Raw genomic sequence first — 23,494 nt, 5'->3', positions numbered from 1 at the left:
AATAGGTTTGAGGTGATATGTTATTGTGGTTTTGATTTGCATTTTCCTGATGATTAGTGATGTTGAGCACCATTTCTTGTACCTATTGTTCACTTGTAAGTCTTCCTTGGAAAAATGTCTATTCATGTTCTCTGCCAATTTTTTAATCAGATTTCTTTTTTGCTATTGAGTTATAAGAATTCCTTATATATTTTGGGCATTATCCTTTTATGAGACAGATGGTTTGCAAATATTTTCTCTCATTATATATGTTGTTTATAGCCTGACGTAGTTCCATTTATTGATTTTCTTTTTGTTATTTTTACTTTTGGTGTTATGTCAAAAAAATCATTGATGAGACCAATGACATTTAGATTTTTTAAATGTTTTTTTTCTACAGGTTTTAAGGTTTCAGGTCATGTTTAAGTCTTTAATCCACTAATTTTTGTGAGTAATATAAGATAGGGGTTCAATTTCACTCTTTTGCTTGATTATCCAGTTTCCCTAGCACCATTTATTGAAGAGACTATCATTTTCTCAGTGAGTGTTCCTGTTTCCCTTGTCAAATATTAACTAAAAGTACATGTTAAGATTTATTTCTGGGTTCTTGATTCTGTTTTATTGGTCTGTGGATTTTTGTGCCAGTACCAAATTCTTTTGATTAGTATAGCTTTGTGGTAAAGTTTGAAATCAGAAAGTGTGATGCATCCAATCTTGTTCTTTCTTAAGATGTTTTGATCATTTAAGGTTTCTTATGGTTTTATATTAATTGTAGGACTTTTTTTCCCTCTATTTCTGTGAAAAAAAATGCCATTGGGATTTTTATAGGATTTGCATTCAATCTGTAGATGGCTTTGCATAGTATGAATGTTTTTAAAATTTTAATTGTTTCAATTCATGAACATGAAATATCTTTGCTTACTGATGTCTTCACTTTCATCAAAATTTTATAGTTTTCCATGCAGAAACCTTTTTTTAAAAATTACTTTATTGTTGTTCAGTTACAGTTGTGTGCATTTTCTCCTCACCACTCCCCCCAACCCCAGCCAAACCCACCTCCCTCCCTTGCTTCCACCCTCCCCCTTGGTTTTGTCTATGTGTCCTTTATAGTAGTTCCTGAAACCCTTCTCCCTACTATCCCCTCTCCCCTCCCCTCTGGCTATTGTTAGATTGTTCTTAATTTCAATGACTCTGGTTATATTTTGTTTACTTTTTTTCTTTTGTTGATTATGTTCCAGTTAAAGGTGAGGTCATATGGTATTTATCCCTCACCACCTGGCTTATTTCACTTAGCACAATACTTTCCAGTTCCATCAATGCTGTCACAAAGGGCAGGATGGAGTTTCTTCTTTCCCTCTGATGCGTAGAATTCCATTGTGTAAATGTACCATAGTTATTTTATCCACTTATTTGCTGATGGGCACTTAGGTTGCTTCCAGCACTTGGCTATTGTAAATTGTGCTGCTATAAACATTGGGATCCATGCACAAATCTTTTTATCCTCCTTGGTTAAATTTATAGAAATTATTTTGATGCTATTGCAAAAAGAATTGTTTTCTTTCTCTTTTAGATATTTCATTGTTAGTGTATAAAATGCAACTGATTTCTGTATGTAAATCTTAATAAATAAAGACTTACAAATGACATCATATTAATTGTGTTCTGGCTGTTTTGTAGTTTTCATGGTTGTTTTTCTCATGCTATCTTTCTTTGTAAATGATCATTTTTCACAGTGGTATGCTTTAATTCCTTTCTCTTTATCCTTTGTGTTCCTACTGTAGGTTTTGCTTTGTAGTTACCATGAGGCTTATATAGTATATCTTGTAGATATAACTGTCTATTTTTTGCTGAAAACAAGTCAACTTTGATTACATAAAAAAGTACCTTTTTGCTTCTACCACCTCTCTTACTTAGGGAGAGTGGCTGTGGCACCGAGATGGGCCAACAAATGAACTTTCTTTTCTCTCTTTCTCTCTCTCTTTTTTTTTATAGTTCACAGCACACATAGCTGGGGGCAAGAATCCATGTTGTGTGATTATGTATCCATGACATTCATTTCGGTCTTGCACTGACTTTAAATATTTAAGACAAAACATTGGTGTATTGCTATCTGACCTAATTTGAGAATTTATTTCTGGGGAATACAAAGGGGCTGGTAAGATCAGTCCTAAAGGGAGTGAAGAATATGAGACACATGAGCTAATATTTTATAATGTCATCCTGTAACACCTAAAGTCTGACTCACACTCTTACTTTTCCACATCCTGTTTTAATGGAGCTCTTGGAAAGATCCTACCTGGCAACTGGCATTGATGAGATCTCTACTCAGAACTCTCAAGGGCATATTCCATTCCTCAGTGATACCTCTGCTATGATTTTGTTATATCTCTGTTCAAATTTAGACTTTGGGGATCATCTCCTTTTTGAAGCTGCATTTCTGTTTATTCCAGAAATGAGCTTCTCAGTCTGTCCCTCTGCTTAGGCCCAGCATGCCATGCAGCTGGTACAGCTGGGAAATCTATGCTATCCCCCTGCTGAGGAAAAATTACAACAATTAAAGCCTAGACTAGTATTTTAAGGGAGCAGAATGTGTACATCATTGCTAAAACTAGTTCAATTTGACATGTGGTTTGAGTGGTAAACACTTTTCAATATTCTGAATTTCAAAACATTCTACTATCACTGCTACAGAGATCTGAATGATTTATAGCTTATGATAATGCATATAGCCAGGATACAAACAACCATAAAGGCTCTGGTTTACTGTATAAAATGTTATAAGGACAGGTCCACTCTTGGGAAGGAGATTTGGCAATTTGACCAGAGCAATAAGAAATGCTCTTTCATCAGAAGGTCAGTTTTTTTAAAAAAGCCAAATAATCATAATCATTAAAATTAGAAAGAAAAATGGTGACATCCAAATCTTAGTAATTTCTTTAAAATAAAGGCAATCAAGCTTGAATAGGAGTCTTTGGTTCCCATATGATTCAGTCCACCAAAGGATGGTATTTCTTAGACCATGTTTTCATTCATGGGCTAAATTTTCCTTCAGCAGATCCTTTTCTCCTCCCTATGTTCACAAATTTAAAAAAAGTAATACACACACACACACACACACACACACACACACACACGGCAAACCAAAACACTTAGCTAACACAATGAGAGGCACTCCCAAAGAGCTAATGAGGTCCTCAAAAGCATCAGATTTATGAAGCATGATAATGGAAAAGGGAGAACTAATGAAGTGTTTCTTCTGTTGATTTTATACTAACCAGCCCAGCAGAAACCCTAGTGAAGGGGATTTTACTTTACAGAAAATTTTCTTTTAAAGAGCTTCTTTTATTTCTGTAACTCATTAAGGTAAATGCTAAACCGGAATACACTTTCTATCTCATAACTTGTTGAGGGTGTCAGCAAGTCACCAATAACAGGATCTAGAAATTTCAGAGTTTAGAAAAATTGGTCAAATTACTTCATATTACCTGAAAACTTAGGTATTTCCTTTTTTAAAAAATTTGAGATATTGTTTAGACTCAGGATTTGCTTAATCAGACCAGTTCTTCAGCAGGAAGTTTGTCATCCCACATTTTTGATCACAGCATGTATCAATCAACGAGGGACACAATAATGTAACCACAAAAAAATCGCAAAATCTTAGTGGCACAATGACTAAGCACCCATTAAGCTCATGATTTGATGGGTAGTCTGGGAATCAGCTGCTTGGGCCTCTACTAGACTGTGTGGTTCAGCTCCACTAGTCTCTCATCTTCCTTTTGAAATAAGGAGATAGTTTAAGTCATTCTTCTCATGGCAGTGGCAGAATTGAAAGAAAATTTGAGTGAAACTATTCAAGGCCTCTTGAACTTAGACTTGTAATTGACAAGGTGGCTGTCACAGCATAGTTTATGGGGAAGAATCTACCCCCCAGCTTGCTCACATGATCATTGATAGGATTTAATTCTTGTGGTACTTTAAACTGAGGCTTCGGTTCTTCAGGAGTTGTTGGCTGGAGGCCTCTCTCAGCTCCTCACCATGTGGGCCTCGCTATAGAACATGTTATACTATGGTGGCAAGCAAGCAAGAGGGCAAGAGAGAACTCTAGCAAGAGAGATAAAAAAGTAAGTCACAGTCTTCTGTAACCTAATCTCAGAAGTGACATCTTATGCTGTATTCTGTCTGTTTAGAGGAAGTCACTGGGTTCACCCATGCTCAAGGGGAGGGAATTACACAAAGGGCATGAAGATGAAGAGGGCGGGGCTCACTGGGAACTGTTTCAGAAGCTGCCTAATGCTCTCAATCACATTTCAATTTATGGAGCCTCTACTATGTACAAAGTCTTGGGCTGGAAATGAGTGTATGCAGAGATGAAGAAACTGCCAACTCTGACATTAAACAGTCTAGTAGATTCAGGGATAGAAATTTTAAAACCTCTATTCGAGCTCTAATAACTTCATGCTGGAATTACTATTTTATTGTAGCATCTTCCAATTTTTATTGTACTTAGAATTCTAACTGTCACTGTAACATCCAGGATAAGGTCCAATTTCCTTAGGTTAGGCCCTTTTTGATCCAGCATCTTCTTATATATTTTGTCCCAGATTTTCTCCATCTCTTTCCCCTGGACTATTGATTCTATGAGTGTTAACAGGATTTCATATTGAATTTGGTAAATGCTAGTCAAGAAAGGTCAAACTGCTTTGTACACCGTAGAGTTTCTTAGAACTTTCAATATGCTAAAATGTGAATATATCAGCCTTATTTCCCAAATGTATTAACCCATTGAGTCCTTTTGTCTTGGAGCATTTCAGGGGACTCACAATTTGAGGTATACCATTTGGGAAAGATTGTTCTCATATCAGCTTTTGTGATTTTGTCTCTTCTATCCTTTGATAGCTTGTCTCTGAAGTCATTATGCTGTTAGTATATCCCATGTGTCCTCACTTTCTGATTTTACTGCCTAAAAGGTTCCTTTTACCTTCTACCATTTGCTTAAGAACTCAGCTCCAAAATCTGATCCTCCAAAAATCTTTCAGTGATTTTCCCTTTTCTGTGCTTTAATCAAAACTTCTGTACTCTGTTCATTACATGATGTCATTGTTTGCTTTGTTTCTCACTTCTCCCCATTTCCCTGACTTGCAGTCTCCTTAAAAAGTATATATATAGCTCAGGTTTATAGCTCTGATGCATACAGTATCAAACCTATATCAACTACTAAGGAAAATAATGCTTTTTGAATGCTGGGAGAAAAAAAATAAAACCTTTTTTTTCCTGTTACCTGTTGGTGCAGAGACAGTGGCTGCTCCTCCTGCATTTTCCATCCTCCCTAGCAATTAGGTTGAGGACATGTGGCTTGTTTTGGTCAAAGGGCTGTGTGTGGGGGGGGGGCGGGGGTCATACACTGAGGCTGCAGAACCTCATAAGTGAGCATCCTGGATCCCCATGTCACTGCATGGAGAAAAGCTGCCCTACATCAAATATTAGATGAATGAAATAGAAATGGAATAAACGTTTGCCGTGTTAAGTCCTGAAAAGTCTGGAATTTTGTCTGTCTTGACTAAGGTATTACATTAAGGCTAGCAGAAGTTTGATGCAGGTAGGAGTGTGAAGCATCAAACCTTCTTTAAAAACACCATCCAGGAGACCCAGACAGGTGCCAAAAGGTTGCTTTGGAGTTGTCTGAATTCTTTCTAACGTTGGTTGCTAAGAAGGGGCTAGGTGCCCACCTCCTCAGTAAGGATGCCTGGGGAAACCTTACAGACAGGCTAGCAATTGCTGCTTGATTCTAAATAGAGATGCCTAATTTGACATTGTATTCAGGAAAAATGAAGTATGTGGAAAGGATGATAGAATAAACAAAGAAGTAGTCAATGGTCTTAAGAAAAAGAAGCAGTTGCTGAAGCGAACGAGCCCTTGGCCGCCTGCACGGGGCAAATTCAGTGGAGAAGGAATGGCCAGCTGAGCCCTTGTCTGCCAGGTGGCCTCAACGGGAAACTCCAAGAAGTTCCTCTTCGGCTGATGTAACCATAGCTTAGGTGCCAGGCTTATAATTCTAAGAAGCACTAAACTTCCTTCTTTACTCCTTCCTTCTCCAAGTTGGGATTTTTTTTCCCTCAGCTATATTGGGATATGATTGATTTGAGATAACATTGTGTAAAAATGATTATCATGGTAAGGTTAGTTAATATATGTATCACTTTACACAGTCATATACATATATACATAAAACCTTTCCCCACTTCTTCCTCTCCATAATCCTCCACCCCCTGGATACCACTAGTGTGTTCTCTGTTTCTGTGAGTTTGGTTTTCTAACACTCCGCATGCAATCAAGATCATACAGTGTTTGGCTTTCTCTGTCTAACACATCGTGTAGCCTAATGCTCTCAGGTCCCATTCATGTTGTTGCAAATGGCAGGGTTTTGAGAAGTTGGGAATTTAGGGCTTTATTTCATAAGGACTTTGTTTTTTAACCCAGATTTTTAGTTGTAAATAGCAGCAACGGACTCTGAGCTGAAAAGGAACTTATTGGGAAGAAATTGTGTGGCCCACAGAATCTGAGAGATCCAGGCTCCAAAATGCTTGGGACACTGCAGAAACAATTAGTAAGGATGTCATGTTACTGTATGCTGCTGCAGATCCCAATCCAGAAATAATGATTATTTCAGTAAGGAAAAGTCAATATCCTTACCCCTATACAAGGGCCTAAGGTAATCAACCTGTTACAAGATAGTTAGCTGGTTGCTAGTTGCTTAGAGTTGGCTGCTGCTCCTGGCAATTGGAGTCCTCATCTCTGGTAATGACCAGTTACTTTCATGGGGAAATTTCTCTGTTCCTATTGTCATAACCACTTAGTTGATGAGTTCACTGGTTGACTGATATCCAGTAGATGGATCATGTGATTATTAAGAGTTTCCTCACAGTGGGACTCTGGGGAAGATTCACATGGGACATTAAAATCATTTTGCATCTCCTCTGAGAAGTCTATATGCATACATCTTCCTCCAACTTCTTCATTCTTGATCCAGCTAAACTATCAGCCACTCCCTGTGAGTTGGTCTTCAACTGTACCTTGAGTAGTCTCTTTCCAGTAAAAGTTGAACAATAATATGGACTGCTTATAATCTGTATGTGGTAGGTTATACTAGTTTTTCTAACTACCCCCTTCCTGTTAAAGGATTATATAGTATTCCCATTGTCATGTGGTTAACAGTTCCTCCTCTAAAGACAACTTACTAGTCTTTGCCATGTGACATGTTTTGACTGGTGGAAAGTGATAAGACATAACATCTGGCATGATCAGATAAAACACTAGGGTTGCATTAAGAGCTTTGACATTGTCTCTCCCCCCCCACCCCCCAACTCTGACATAAGGATGCAATGCCATAGGTAAGGGCAGCTCCTTCATTCTGTATACAAGACCTAAACTAGAATCACGCTTCAGGAGGCCTGGCAGGGGTACATATGTGAATGGGAAAGGCTGTGACTGGCTTTATAAAGTTTGAAAGGAAGCTAGAAATTATTCATTCTCTTGACAGTTAAGGCTGCCCATTTCTCTCAGTGGTACTACTTTCAATCACTGTCAATATTTTGCTCATGGGTCCTTCATTCCTTCTCTGGATTTGATTATTGTAACTCTTCATCATGTGCACACTCTTTGGGAGCCAATCACATTAGGTAAAAATTTTAAAATTGAACCAGGTGTTTTTAATTTAGAATCCAACAGACAAAACAATTTTAGTTCAGTTATGGAAAAACAAAATATTTCTTTCCCTTTAGCTAGTTAATATTGAGCACAGAAAAGTCATTGTGATTTCTGGAAGTCATGCTGGGGGAATAATAGCAATGTTGCCCACAAACATTTTGAGAAAACTTTGTACTGTTTAAAATTGGATTGGAATTTATCCTAAAGTGACATATGGGATAATTTTTTACTTCTTTTGCCAGTAATCAAATATAAAATTCCTGGAAAATTGCAATATTTTAACATTTCATTTATTTGTGAAGACAGGCTTGCAATTCAAATAATTTAATTTCATTAAATGTTTACTAAGAGCTTACTATGGGGCTTATGGTTCAAGTAAGTCCACTGGAATCTTGAAAGATAAAACTGACTTTTAAAAAAACACAATAAAGTTATGGTCACATAAGTAGCAAACTGAAATGCGTCAGTGTTTAAACCATAGGGAGAGAGAGGGAGGTAGAAGTAATCACAGAAAACTCATTTGACCTTGTCATTTGGAACATCGCTCTTTTAGTGGCACAGTGAGAATTACAGTGCAATCTTAGGGAAGGGAATTTTACCATAGTTTACAACTTAGCTATGCTGTGAACAATAGGGTAATAATAATGGAAATATTGTCTGTTAATATTCAACATTTACAGTTAACTAAATGTTAACAAAGTGCAAAAAATATAAATGTTTCAGAACAGAGTGTAAATATAATCAATATAATATACCTAATTAAAGTTGAGAAAAAGATAGAGGGAGGAAACATGAAAGGAAGATAAGGTTGCTAAGACCCTTATCTTACATAGGTGGAGATTAAGGAGATTCCATCTGTAGTTGGTGGGAAAAGAACTATATTGCATTAATGATTTAAACTGACAAAAGTAATCAATAGAAAAAAGCTAAAAACAATGACATAAGCATCAATATTTTTTAGATTTGGAGGCAAATAAAATAAATCCTCATCTATCATTGCAGTAAGGAAATAATGATGTCCAGATTTGATAAATGAACAATTAGTGATGTGAACATGTCATTTATAATGTGGAGATAATCCTTCAAATAAGTGAAAAACATAAATTATTGAAAATGGCTCATTCTGAGAAGTGGGGCAGTAGACTGTTGCTTTTTTTTTGTCAGTAACCTTTGGGGTGTATTTAATTTTATGAATGCTTTTATTTGATAAAAAATTAGAATAAAAAATGAACCAGGCAATGAGGAGAGAGAAATGGGTAAACCAGATCTCTTGGCCTGGAAGAAGTCACTTGCTGTGTGACTTAGACAGGGAAACGTGACAAACTGTCATGTTCTGTACAGTGGACAGTAGTGATGAGATGGGTTATTTTATTGATCTATAGGAAGGTGTTTATCTTTTTCAGTTTGATTTTCATAGACTTTTAGTTGTTATAGGACAAGAGAGGGTGTGTAATAAGATACATATTAAGGCAGATAATAAACCCACCAAAAAAAGCTATTTTAAAATAATGGGAGGAAGTGACATCAGAAGGAATGGTGAAATAAGGACCTTCAAAAATTCGGTCTGCTATAGAAGCAATGAAAACAGTGGAAAATGGTAAAAATTAACTTTTTCAATACTCTAAAAAAATAACCAAATAATTATAACAACCCAGAGGGTGTTTAATCCATGAAAATTTGAATCTTGAAAAAAAAAAACAGCCAACCTTGTTGTTTTTTAGTCCTATTCTTATGTCAGCCCAGTGGTAGCTTTGGATGCTAATAGCCTCACACTTAATGGTGAATAGCAGTAGCCCAGCAGGCTCTAAGAAAGCAGAGTGAAGAGGGAGCTCCTCTAAGCTAAAATTCCATATAACTGTCATTATTTGACCTATCAGTCCCTGTTACTGAACAAAAGTGAGATTCAGCTGTCCGTCACCACCAATAGTCAATCTAGGGGATGAATTTGGTGAAAAAGGAAAGGTCTTGATTCAAATGCTGCACAGTTTGGGAGGACTGGAGATCTCCCACCTCTAGGCTCATCTCTTTTGCACAATGCAAACAAAACTCAGTAATTTCCAGAAAGACTGATACCAAAGTACCCACAAAGCACCACAAAACACCACCTGTTGTCTGCAAGGTGGGTAGAAAAAAGACACTTTTCTTCCTTTCATTATATAAGCTACCTGCGCGGGAGGGTAGCTTATTTTCCTGTGCTTTGGGAGGGTTCGGCCCTCCAACCAATCCCCACTTTCTCCCGAGCTAGAATGTCAGCTCTTCTCCATCACAGCACCCCCCGCCCCCACCATTTTGACCTCTAAGGTCACACAGGTGGCTGCATCCTCTGGTCTCCTCTCAAACCAGGGATCAAACCCAGCCGACAGAATTTTTGAAGGTCCTTATTTCACCATTCCTTCTGATGTCACTTCCTCCCATTATTTTAAAATAGCTTTGTTTGGTGGGTTTATTATCTGCCTTTTCCCTTACCCAATCATTTCGCTAGCTTTGCAATGACTTCCTCCTGCTGAGTCTTGCCAGGGGGTGGGGGATCTTTCATCTGGCACTAGGTTGGTTACCTGGGCAACATGGCTCACAGTCTTCTCAGCAGCCCCCTGGTCTGGCAGGCGGTCTTGCCAGGTCTGGTCAGGCTAGTCTGTGTCGCCTTGGAAAATCCCATTCGCAATGCTTGTCTTTATTAGACCTGACTCCTAGATGGCCCATAGCAAACAGTCTTTTCCTCAAGAACACTTGTTTGAAACAATCAGCAGCAAGCACTAAAAGTCGTAGTTGCTGGGGGTGGTTGGGGCAAACAATAAACTGAAGAAAAAACTTAAAAATAAAAGCTGGAGAATGAGATATACATTGAGGGCTCTGAAAAGGCTGTAACCTACTTCTAGGAATATAGAAAGTCACACGTATATGTAGGGCTGTGCACATGCCCAGGAAAGATGGGAGAGGGTTTCAAGCTGTCACCTCCAGCTGATCCTAAGGCTCTGTGCAAGCACGAAGTGAAGGCAGAGACCGAGTTGTAAACTGCCTGCCTGAGCGTTGCAGATGTGCCTGAGAATGCACACCGAGGCCCTCAGCAGAGGCCTGGAGACTCTGGGTTCCAGGTATTTAAGGAAATCTGTCCAGTCATGAGATGACCATTAACCTAACTGGGCAGAGACTCCACTGGCCCCATGCAATAATGTAATTAGAATTAGAATTAGAATTAGAATTCAGATTTGTTGACAGAATTACCTCAAGAAAGTTACTAAATAAACACATTTCAGTAAAAACAACAAAAAACAATAACAACAAATGCTGTGGACAGGTGATCTGATTTCCAGAGTTGCCACTTTATATTATTTAAAATGTCCGGTTTTCATAAAAAATTTATGATACATATAAAGAAACAATAAAATATGATGCATATACAGGAAAAAAAATTGATCAAGAGCAAGTGTTCTTGACAAAGTCCAGGCTTTGTACTTAATAGATGAAGGGTTTATTTGTATTTTTAAAAGTACATTCTAAACTTTTAAAAAAGCAGTTGACAGCAAAAGGTATATTACCCTTGAATCTCTACTGCAGTGTTTAAAATAAAGTTTTTGAAATACGTTTTTATTTATTTATTTATTTATTTTTTACCCATCCCTGCACCCCTTCTCCTTTGGCAACCAGTCAACTTGTTCTCTGTGTTATGGCCTGTTTCTGTTCTGTTTTCCTTGCTCACTTAAAAAGATATTCTGCATAAAAGTGATATCATATGGTATTTGTTTCTCTGTTTGACTTATTTCACTTATCATAATACCTGCTAGTTCCATCCATGTTGTCACAAATGGCAATAATTTATTCATTTTATTGTAAGTAGTATTTATTTTTTTAAAGACTGTATTTATTTATTTTTAGAGAGGGGAAAAGAGGGAGAAAGAGGGAAACATCAATGTGTGGTTGCCTCTCAAGTTCTCCCTACTGGGACCTAGCCCTTAACCCAGGCATGTGCCCTGACTGGGAATCGAACTGGCAACCCTTTGGTTCACAGGCCAGTGCTCAATCCACTGAGCACACCAACCAGGGCTTGTTAAGTAATATTTCACTGTGTATGTATAAAGATAACATTTTCTTTATCTTTCTATTTATCAGTGGACATCTAGGTTGCTTCCATATGTTTGCTATTGTAAATAATGGTGCAATGAACATAGGTGTCCATATATCTTTCCAAATTATTGTTTTTATCCTCTTTAGATAAATACCCATAAGTGGTATTGCTGGGTTATATAGAGCTCTATTTTTAATTTTTTGAGGAATCTCCATATTGTTTTTCAGAGTGGCTTTATCAATTTATAATTCCACCAACTGTGTACAAGTATTCCTTTTTTTCCACATCCTGGCTAGCATTTGTTATTTGTTGATTTTTTGATGAAAGCTATTCTGCAGGTATAAGGTAGTAGTATTTCTTTGTGGTTTTCATTTGCATTTCCTTGATGATTTAGAGATGTTAAACATTTTGTCATATGCTTGTTGGCCACTGTTAGATCCTCTTTGGAGAAATGTCTATTAAGATCTCCTATCTATTTTTCAGTGGGATTGTTTGTTTTTTTGGTGTTAAGCTGGTTGAGTTCCTTATATATTTTGTATATTAACCCCTTATCAAATGTATATCTTTTCCCATTCTGAAGGTTGTTTTTTATTTTGTTGATGCTTTCCTTTACTGTGCAGAAATTTTTCAGTTTGATGAAGTCCCATTTGTTTATTTTTGCTTCTGTTGCCCTTGTCCAAGGACACATATTCAAAAAGATTTTGCTAAGACTGATGTCAAAGGGTTTATTGCATATATTTTTCTTCTAGAAGCTGTGTGGTTTCAGGTCTTATGATTAAGTCTTTAACCCATTTTGAGTTTATTTTTGTATATAGTGTAAGAAAGTGGTCCACTTTCATTTTTTGCATGAAAGTGGACCACTTTTGCATGTCTAGTTTCCTCAACACTGGAAACTTATTGAATAGGCTGTCTTTATACCATTGTATATTCTCATCTCCTTTGTTGTAGATTAATTGACCATGTAAGTAAGGATTTATTTCTGTGCTTTCTATTCTATTTTATTGATCTATATTTCTATGCCAGCACCATACTGTTTTGATTATTGTAACATTGTAATATAGTTTAAAATCAAAGAGGCATATATCTCCTACTTTGTTTTTATTCTAAAGGTTTCCTTGGCTATGTGGGATTGTTTGTTATTCCATATAAATGTTAGGATTAGTTGTTTTAGTTCTGAGAAGAAAGCTATAGACATTTTAAGGAGAATTACTTTGAATCTTCTGTATATTGCTTTAAGTGATACAGTATTATTTCTTCCAATCCATAAGCATGGTATTGTATATCCTTCTATTTATTAATATTCTTTTTAATTTCTTTTTTTAGTGTCTTACAGTTTTGATTATACAGGTTTTCTAACCCTTTGGTTAAATTTATTTCTAGGTATTTTGTGTTTTTTTGATGCAATTGTAAAAAGTTGTTTTCTTAATTTATCCTTCTGATGATTTGTTATTGGTGTATAGAAATGCAATAGATTTGTGTTTATTGATTTCGTGTGCTGGAAGTTTACTGAATTTATTTGTTCTAATAGTTTTTCTGATGGATTCTACAAGGGAATTAAAACCATATACTAAAAAACATATATTAATTCTAGATAAGGCAATAACGGGAAAATAGGGGGAAAAAGATATAATACATATAGAGAACAGATGTCAACATGAGATATAAATTTACAATATTAGAAATTATGAAAAATGTAAATGGATTAAACACTCCAATCAAAAAGCAGAGTTTGACAGAACAGATTCAAAAAATGATCCATATTATAGAATTATACAATTGCAACCTATATAATTTTATTAACCAATGTCACCCAAATAAATTCAATGAACATTTTTAAAGATTCAATGAATGATCCAACTATATTCTGTTTACAAGAGACAATTTGGATTAATAAACAAAAATAGATTAAAAATAGAAGGATAGATGAAACTATACCATGAGAACAGTAATCTAAAGAGAGATAGGGTGGCTATACTATTATTAGGAAAATAGACTTTAGGAAAACATTTTTACTATAGACAATGATGAGTATTTTACAAAGATAAAAGGTCAACCCATCAACAACATATAACAACATATAGTCATTCTGCAAAGCCACAAAATACATTAAGGAAAAACTGATAGAATTGTAGGAAGAAATGGACAATTTAACAATATAGTTGGAGACTCCAAAATTCTGTTTTCAATAATAGATAGAATAACTAGGCATATGATTGACAAAGGAGATAACTTGAACAATACAGTAAACCAATTAGTCTTAATAACATGTACATGATACTTCGCTCATCAGTTACAGTAAACATATTCTTCTCAAGTGCGTGTGGAACATTCTCTAGGATAGATCATATGTTGGGCCATAAACAATGACACAATAAATCTGAAAAGATTAAAATCATGGTAAGTATGTTCTCTGACCAGAATGGAATAAAATTAAGTATCAATACTATAAGAAAATTGGGGAAATTCACAAATATGTATACATCAAACACATACTTCTAAACAACCAGTGGATCAAAAGAGAAATCAGGCAAATTAGAAAATACTTTGAGATGAATGAGAAATGAAAACACAGCATACCAAACCTTTGTGGGTGGAACTAAGCAATGGTGCATACAGAGAAATTTATAGCTGTGAATATTATATTAAAAAAGAAGAAAAATCTCAATTCAATTTCTAATCTTAAGAAACAAGAAAAGGAAAAGCAAACTAAATCTAAAGCAAACAGAAGACAGGAAATAATAGAGATTAGAGCAAAAATAAATGGTTCAGGTAATAAAAAATAAACAATAGAGAAAATTAACAAGCCAGAAGTTGATTCTTTGAAAGTGTCAAGACAATTGTCAAAACTTCAGCTAGACTGATGAATTTGAAAAGAGAGAGGAGACTAAAATGAATGATGTCAGGAGTAAAAGAGGCAACATCACTATTGATCTTCATATATAAAAAGACCTGTAATTGAATACTATAAACAATTGTATGACAAATAATTAGATAACCTAGATAAAATGGATAAATTCCAAGAAAGTCAACATATCAACACTAACTCAAGAAGACAAAAAATCCATATAGGCCTACTGTAAATCAAGTAAAGAAATTGAATTAGTAATCAAAAAACTTCCCACAAAGAAAAGGCCTGGTCCAGATGGTAGATTCACTAGTGAATTCTGCCAAATGTTTTAAAGAAGAATTAACATCTATTTTCACAAACTCTTCCAAAAAAAAAAGGTGAGAACACTTCCCAATTAATTTCTGTGAGGTCAGTAAAACCCATACCAAAACCAGACAAAGATAGCACACACACAAAAAAATCCCACACAAAAACAAAAAACTACATACTAATATTTATTATGAATGCAGAAGCAAAAATCCTCAGCATAGTGCCAGGAATGCAAGACTGTTTCAACATATGGAAATCATATCCTTGTTCATAACAAACCATATTAATAGACCAGATAATCAAACTCACATGATCCTCTCAATTGATACAGAGAAATTACGTAACAAAATTGAATACACTCTCATAATAAAAGCATTCAACCAAATAATAATAGAAGGGAATATCCTCGATCTGATGATGATGATAATTAAAAATACACAGCTAACATTATACTTAATGATGGAAGATTTTAAGCTTTCCTTGTAATATTAGGAAGAAGGCAAGGATGTCTGTTCTCACCACTTCTTTTTTTAAAAAATGTTTTTAAAGATTTTTTTTTCTTATTTGCAAAGACGTTCTTTTTTTAAAATTTAATTTAATTTAATTTTAATTGTTGTTCAAGTATAGTTTTCTGCCTTTTACCCCCATCCCAGCCCACCCTTTCAGCCCTCCCCACTTTCCTCCCATTTCCACCCCCCACTTGTTTTTGTCCATGTGTCCTTTGTACTTGTTCCTGCATCACCACTTCTATTCAACATTGCACTGGAGGCTCTAGCTAGGGCAGTTGGGCAAGGAAAAGAAAAAGAAACACATCCAGATCAGAAAGGAAAAATTGAAACTATCTCTATTCACAGATGACAAAATCTTGCATATATAGAAAATCCTTATGAATCTACACATGTACAAAAATCATAGCTAATAAACAGCAAAATTGCAGAATCAATATACAAAAATAAGTTGTATTTCTACACAATTACAGTGAAAAATACAAAAATAAAATTATGAAAATAATCAGGTAAAATAGCATCAAAAAAGAGTAAGATATCTGTAAGTGAATTTAACAAAATTAGTATGTCACACATCAAAAATTATAAAAAATCTTTTAAAGAAATTTAAAAAGAACTAAATAAATAGAAACACATATTTTTTTCGGAGGTTATAAATCTTAATATTTCTAAGGTAGAAATACTCCCCATACTGGTCTCTGAATTCAGTGAAATATCTTTCAAATCTCAGCTGCCTTTTTTTTCCTCTTTTGCCAAAATTGGCAAGCTGACCTTAAAATTCATATGGAGACATATGGGACCAAGAACAGACATAACAATAAAAAAAAAAAAACAAAGTTGGGGAATTTATAATTCCCACTTTCAAAACCTACCACAAAGCTACAATATAAATACTGTGTAGTATTGGCATAAAGGTAGACATATTTATCACTGGAATAGAATTGAGAGTCCACAAATAAACCAAAAATTAATTTGAGATCAATTGATTTTTTTGAAATATGATAAGACAATTTAGTGGGGAGATAGTTTTTTCAATGTTGTGACAATTGAATATCCACATGTAAAATAATGATGTTGGACCTTACCTAACATTATGTACAAAAATTAGCTAAAAATGAATCAAAGACTTAAGTGTAAAAGGTAAAACTATAAACATTACAGAAGACTATATAGGAGTAAATCTGTACATCCTTGAATTAGGCAATGGTTTTTGAGATATGATATCAAAAGCACATGCAACTAAAGAAAATATGTAAATTTGACTTCATCATAATTAAAACCTTTTGTGCTTTAACAGACACAATTAAGAAAATGGAAAAATAACCTACAGAATGAGAGAAAATACCTGTAAATTGTATATCTAGAAGAGACTAACATTCAGAGTACATAAATAACTCTTAAAACTCAACAACAGAGAGACAAAAGATCCAATTAAAACTTGGGAAAAAGATTTAAATAGACATTTATCAAAAAATATACAAGTGGCCATTAAGCATATGAAGAAAGGTTCAGCATCATTTATGATCAGAGAAATTCAAATAAAAAAATAGATGCTGTTCACATTCACTAGGGTGGCTATAATAAAAAAGATGGACAATGGCAAGTGTTGTCAAAGATGTGGAACAACCATGTATGCCAAAGGTAGTTGACGGATTGGAATTTCTTTTTATAAAATTTATTATATTTTTTAAACTTTTTATTTATTTTTTATTGTTGTTCAGTTATAGTTGTCCCCATTTTTCTTCCCCATTGTTCTCCCCTGTCCCACCCAACCCCTTTTCCCAAAGACATTCCCCACCCCATCGTCCTTGTCCATGGGTCCTTTGTGCATGCTCCTTGACTTGACCCTTCCCCCTTATTCCCCTGTTATCCCCATCCCTCCTCTCCTCTTGTCCCTGTCAGTTTGTTCTTTATTTCCATGTCTCTGGTTCTTCTTTGCTCGTTTGTTTGTTTTGATGATTAGGTTCCACTTATAAGTGAGATCATATGGTATTTGGCTATTTCTTTTCCCATTCATGGTATTGTAAGGGGGACCAATCTTCTTTGGGTACTAAGACAATTTAGGATGCTGATGGGGGCCCTAAGATGGGGATCTGCATTTCCTGATAATAAGGCAGGTGAGGGTTTGACTGATTATTAGAAGAAACAAATGATGTTTTCCTAATTTTTTTCAAGTTGGTGAATCAGGTCAAAGTGATTGTAGGGAGGAGAGTGGAAAGATTGAGAGTAGGTGGTGGAATATTAATAAATCCTCTGCTCAGAAAACGTTAGCCTATCAAATGGTACATAGCATAATAGTAAATGGCATGATACTAAGTTTCACATAATGGGGGTTTCTTGTCATGAGGCCTTATTCAAACCAATTGAGGTGGTGGTACAGTATTTTTTTTTTTTACAGAATCTGGTGAGGGAGCCATTTGTGGTCTAAATCCCATGTTCCCTGGCTGGCATTCTGTTACCAGACTGCTGCCTTTATTTCTTACATTGCTAGAGAGCCAGTTATACCAGTTGAGTGCAAGTGTAGCATGCATAGAAACCATTTTGGCTGATATCTCATTGTGGTTTTAATTTGGTTCTCTCTGATGGCTAGGACCCATAGACACTGAGCACTTTTTCATATTTCTATGGACAATCTCTGTGGCCTCCTAGGAGAAGTGGATGTTCAGGTCCTTTGCCCATTTTTTAATTGGATTATTTGTCTTCCTAGTGTTGAGTCATATGAGTTGTTTATATATTTTGGAGATTAAACCCTTGTCCCATGTATCATTGGCAAAGATGTTCTCCCAAACAACTGGCTCCTTTTTCATTTTGATGATGGTTTCCTTAACTGTGCAGAAACTTTTTAATTTGATAAAGTCCCATTTGCTATTTTTTCCTTTATTCCCCTTCCCTAGGTTGCAGGTGGCAAGCACAAGGCCAGAGGGCTGAATCTGGCCCTCCACCTTGTTTTATCCTGCCTGGCACCTTGTTTCTACCTGGTGGCAACACTAAGCTCCTTGCCCCTAGTTAAGGAGTAGTTACATTTATACAGTCCTAAAATTACATTCGGGCCTTTGAAGGCAACCACAAGGCTGATGTGGCCCCTGGTGAAAATGAGTTCAACACCCCTGCAAGGGGATACAGTGACAAAAATGTTGTTGTATGAGAAATCTGAAATTTTACTGCCTATACTTTCCTTTAAAATTTTGAATCTACTCTGTGTATGGTGTTAGTTGGTGGTCTAGTTTCATTTTTTTGCATGTACCAGTCCAGTTCTTCCAACACTATTTGTTGAAGAGGCTATTTTTACTCCATTGTATACTCTTGCCTCCTTTGTCAAATATTAATTGACCATAAAGACATGGGTTTATTTCTGGGGTCCCTATTCTGTTCTATAGATCTATGTGTCTGTTCTTATGCCAGTACCATACTGTTTTGATTACAGTGGCCTTGTAGTATAGTTTGATATTGTGATCCCTCCAACTTTACTTTTCTTTGTCAAGATTGCTGAGGATATCCAGTTTTTTTTTGTTTCCATATAAGTTTTTGGGAGATTTGTGCTGGATCTATGAAGTATGCCATTGGTATAGATTCAATGTAATTCCTTTCTTAATAGGAATTACATTGGATCTATAGATCGCTTTGGGTAGTATGGGCATTTTAATGATGTTAATTCTTCCAATCCACGAACAGAGTATGTGCTTCCACTTATTTGTATCTTTCCCAGTTGCTTTCTTCAGTGTCCTATAGTTTTCCAAGTACAGGTCTTTTACCTCCTTGGTTAAATTTATGTCATTAATAAATCAGGAGCAGGAAGAGCTGGTAAGGATGTGGAGAAAAGGGAACCCTAGTGCACTATTGGTGGGGATGCAGGCTGGTGCAGCCACTGTGGAAAACAGTATGGAGTTTCCTCAAAAACAACTAAAAATAGAATTGCTTTTTGACTCAGTGATTCTACTGCTGGGAATATACCTGAGAAATCCCCAAACACCAATTCAAAAGAATTTTTTATGCACCGACATGTTGATAGTAGCACTACTTATAATAGCCAAGATGTGGAAACAGCCTAAGTGCCCATCAGTAGATAGTGGATAAAAAACAAACTGCGGGACATCTACACAAAGGAATATTACACAGAAGAAAGAAAGAAGGAATTCCTACCTTTTGTGACAGCATGGATGGAAATGGAGACTATTATGCTAAGTGAAATGAGCCAGTTAGTGAAAGACAAATACCATATAATCTCACTTATAAGATGAATCTAATGAAGAAAATAAACTAATGTGCAAAATAGAACCAGAGGCATAAAATCGTGGAACAGACTGTCAGCAAAAGTGCGGGGGGACTGACTGAAGGAAGGTGAAGGGATTCGTCAAAGGGCATAGATGAAGGACCCATGGATGTGGACAACAAATGGTGAAAGGACTGATTTTGGAAGTGGGGAGTGGGCTGGGTTGAGGGGGCAAAGGGGAAAAAATGGGACAACTGTAATAGCATAAACAATAACATATTTAAAAAATAAAATAAAATTCATTTTTAAAAATAAAACAGAAAAGAAAGCATGTTGGCTAAGGCGTAATGAGTTAGATTGGTATTTGGGAGAGTATTCTTCTCCTTTTCTACCTATGTCCTTCCTCCTGAGAAACTGAAGACAGTCTAGAATCAGAAGATGGTCACACAAGCAACAGCCTCAGCCCCTTTCTCCTTCTCCTGGCTGAAAACATGGGAGCCCGGGGGGGGGGGTCTGCTTTTGTGGTGCCGATCATGATTACAACAAACTCATCGAATGCAGAAGAAAATGCCTGACCTTGAGCAGAGACCTCTGATTGTGTGATGAAAAACAATGGTGCAAGTTTATCTTTTCTAAAGGCCAGGGGTAAGGTCATCTGTTCTTTTGTTGTTGCTAGAGGTTTTTCTGGGAGGGGAATTTATGGCAAACGCTACCCTGGGATTCTAGGACATTTTAAGGACATAGTAACTTCACATAGGCCTGTGAGTGGGAAATTTTTGCACAAATCTTTTAAGGTACGTATAACTATTTTTAAAGTCTATTATTCGATGCTGACTTACTCTGGCTCTTTCCCAACTCTAGAATGGTATCAGAAGAAATATGGATTTACGGCAAAGTTTTTACATAATTAAACATTGGGGGAGCTTGAAACAGATTGATTAAAGTGGATTGATCAGCATGCTTACTTTTCTAACCATTATTCAACTGAATTTAATATCCACAGTCTTTATGAAAACACTGTGTTGTGTGTTTTCCTTTGTGAAAAGCCACAGTTGCTGAACTCTCCGAGATCACGTACTATGGTAGGAAACTGCAGCAGGATGTCCCCATATCAGGATGGTTGCTGCCAGCCTATCATAAAATATGTCAGTTTAAAATAGCTCTACTTAAGGCTGTCTAAAAAACATACATAAAAAGAACAAATACCCTGGGGACCGAAGTGCTCAACTCAAAGGCATGGTAAGGGCTATTTTGCCTCTCCCTTTCTTCTGTTCTTCTGTCAGTCTTCGAAATTGTATTTATTTTTAGAATCTTATTCTATAAATTGATGCCTTGCTACTGCCTTTATCTCCCTTCATGTCACTTGTTAAAAGTCAAACAGTAGATTTCTGGGCAAAGGATTAGCCAACATATTTATTATAGATGTTTTTGTAGTTTGTCCTTCAGGTAGCACAAGATCAATAATTTATGCCAGCAGAACCCAGATTCAAAGCTTTATCTTCAAGCTGAGACATCTTTGAAAGGGTTCCTTAGTTTCTCTCGACAAGGATGCTTACATGTGCAGCTGTGAGATAGCAACTGGATCTTCCCCCTCCTTCAGATCTGGGAAAGATTGGCTCCAACCTTAGAAATCTTATCCTGTGCTGGTCTACAAGATTCCCAAACATTTCCAGAGGGCCTTTCATTGTGTAGGAATCCTGGCTTTGAAAGTATCTGACATCCTCCTTATGGGCCAGCACACAGTCCCACACGTACCCCCTTTGTTCTTGCCCATGTAGACATAGACACGAGTCTCTGCACCTTCCTTGGCTTCCACAAAAGCTTCTGTTCACAAGGCAATTTCTATACCCAGTAGGCTTAAGTGAAGATCTGGGAGTGGGAATGGCCTCTGGGATTCAGAATTGAGGTTTATAGTTCAGCAAGACGACTTCAAATTGAACATTACACATTTAGAGCAAGTTGAGTTCTGGATTCTGAAAGAAGAACATCTCTCCTTCTCCCCATCCCCACCTCAGCTTTCCTCTCTTACTCCTTCCCTCATTTCCTTTCTTTTCTGTCCATCCTTGCATAAGCAGGGCCAGTTTCTTCTTGGTTCAGCTACTCTGTGCCCTGTGAACATTTATGCCTTTAGGTGCTACCTACTTCTTCAAGTGGCACATTGCAAATAAAGACATTTTCCTTCTTAAAAGAAGTCCTTGCACCCATTCTAAAGATAATTCATTATTTTCTACTCCTGTTTTCTAGAGAGCCAATCAACCAGACATCCTTGTGGGTTGATGATGAGGACACAGCACTCTGAGCAGGGACTGTGTAACTTTTGGTAAACATCAGATCCCTTGGGGAGATTGTCAAGCACACAGATGTCAAACCCTGGTATAACCAGCATCATTTCTGAATATTTTCTGCAGTGTAATTTTATTTAAGGCTAAGTGCCAATGAATCTATTATGATGTCCTTCTGTTTGCTTTTGTTTCTTCCTCCAAAGGAATAATTTGGTTGATCAATTGACTGTGATATTTTTCCCTTGTGAAACATATTCTGTCTAAAATGTGACCTCACACAGGGATTTGCATTTTTGTCTTTTAACTCAACAGATTAAAGTCCTACTTTTTCCTACAACTAGCTAAAGTGATTTCTAAGAAGATATCAAAATAGAAATTCACTTATTAATAGGCAGTTTGAAATAATACCAGAGCTACTCTTTCTTCTTGGCTTTGAAGGTATATATATATACACTCACACACATACACTTTCGTGATTAGGTGTTTGGAGATACATTTATTCATTAGCTGCTTTGGCAAAGACATCGCTATTGAAATAGTACCAGGTGTGAAAACTAACGCTGGGACCTCTCCAGGGCTTAGTTCCAGAACATTTAAAGGAGAAACTGATATTCATCAGTAACCAGGTTCTTTCAGAGGACCCAGAACTCATCTTGTTCTAAATCAGGTCTAACAGTGTCTACAACCCCAAGACCTTCTTCAGACCCTGCCCATCCTTGTTTGTCCTGAGATTCCCAAATTATACTGCCTGTTGAAATCCTGCTGATTCTTCATGGGCCAGTTTAAATGCCACACTTTTACTGAAGCCACTATTTATTCTGGTAGGTTGCCATTAATCTCCTGTTTCCTTATATTTCTATAATCAGTTTTTTACCTTATTGTAATGCATATCAGTTTTGCTTGGCAAATGTGTTACATGTCTTACTAATCTCTATGTCCTTTCCAGTACCTGGCATAGCACGTGTAGACAGTAGGTGATTGTTTCCTCAACACCACTGTCAATGATCCTCTTACTGCAGTGTCTGATGAGTAAAGAGTCTCCCTATTAGTGTATTGACTTATTGTATTAATGAACTGGGTGTGCAAAGCCCTTTAATCAAATGATCCTTTGAATTACTAATTATCTCTAGGCCCAGAGAATCCAATTGACCTTGACAGGAACTTGGGAGTCATCCCTAATTCTTCTTTTTCCCTCAGCTCTTTACCCAATCAGTCTTTAGTTCTAGTTTCTAATTGTCTCTCCAATCTATCCATTTATCTCTATTTTACAGCATCTTGTTCAGGCTACCCTGAACATAGTATCACTCTGAATCATTACAAGAGATACTCTATGCTTCTCACCTAGTCTTTCTTTGGTCCCTTGTTTCCACGTAGATTTTTCTATGACCCAGATCTGGCCGTGTCACTCTCATGTTTAAAGGCATTTAATGCACTTGAATCCCAAGGGTCATTTTGACAGTTGCCTCCCAGCTGTGGAGACTCCATAAAAGACCCGTTATTTCCAGATTTCCTGTTTCATTTTGGAGATAGGGTGGTGTTTTGTTTTGGGGTTTTCTCGTGTATGTGAGAGAGAGAGAGAGAGAGAGAGAGAGA

The sequence above is a fragment of the Phyllostomus hastatus genome, unplaced genomic scaffold (assembly GCF_019186645.2).
Source record: "Phyllostomus hastatus isolate PE091 unplaced genomic scaffold, TTU_PhHast_1.1 phas_scaffold_129, whole genome shotgun sequence".
Taxonomy (NCBI): Eukaryota; Metazoa; Chordata; class Mammalia; order Chiroptera; family Phyllostomidae; genus Phyllostomus; species Phyllostomus hastatus.
The sequence above is the reverse complement of the archived record's forward strand: the minus strand, read 5'-3'. Positions refer to the sequence as shown.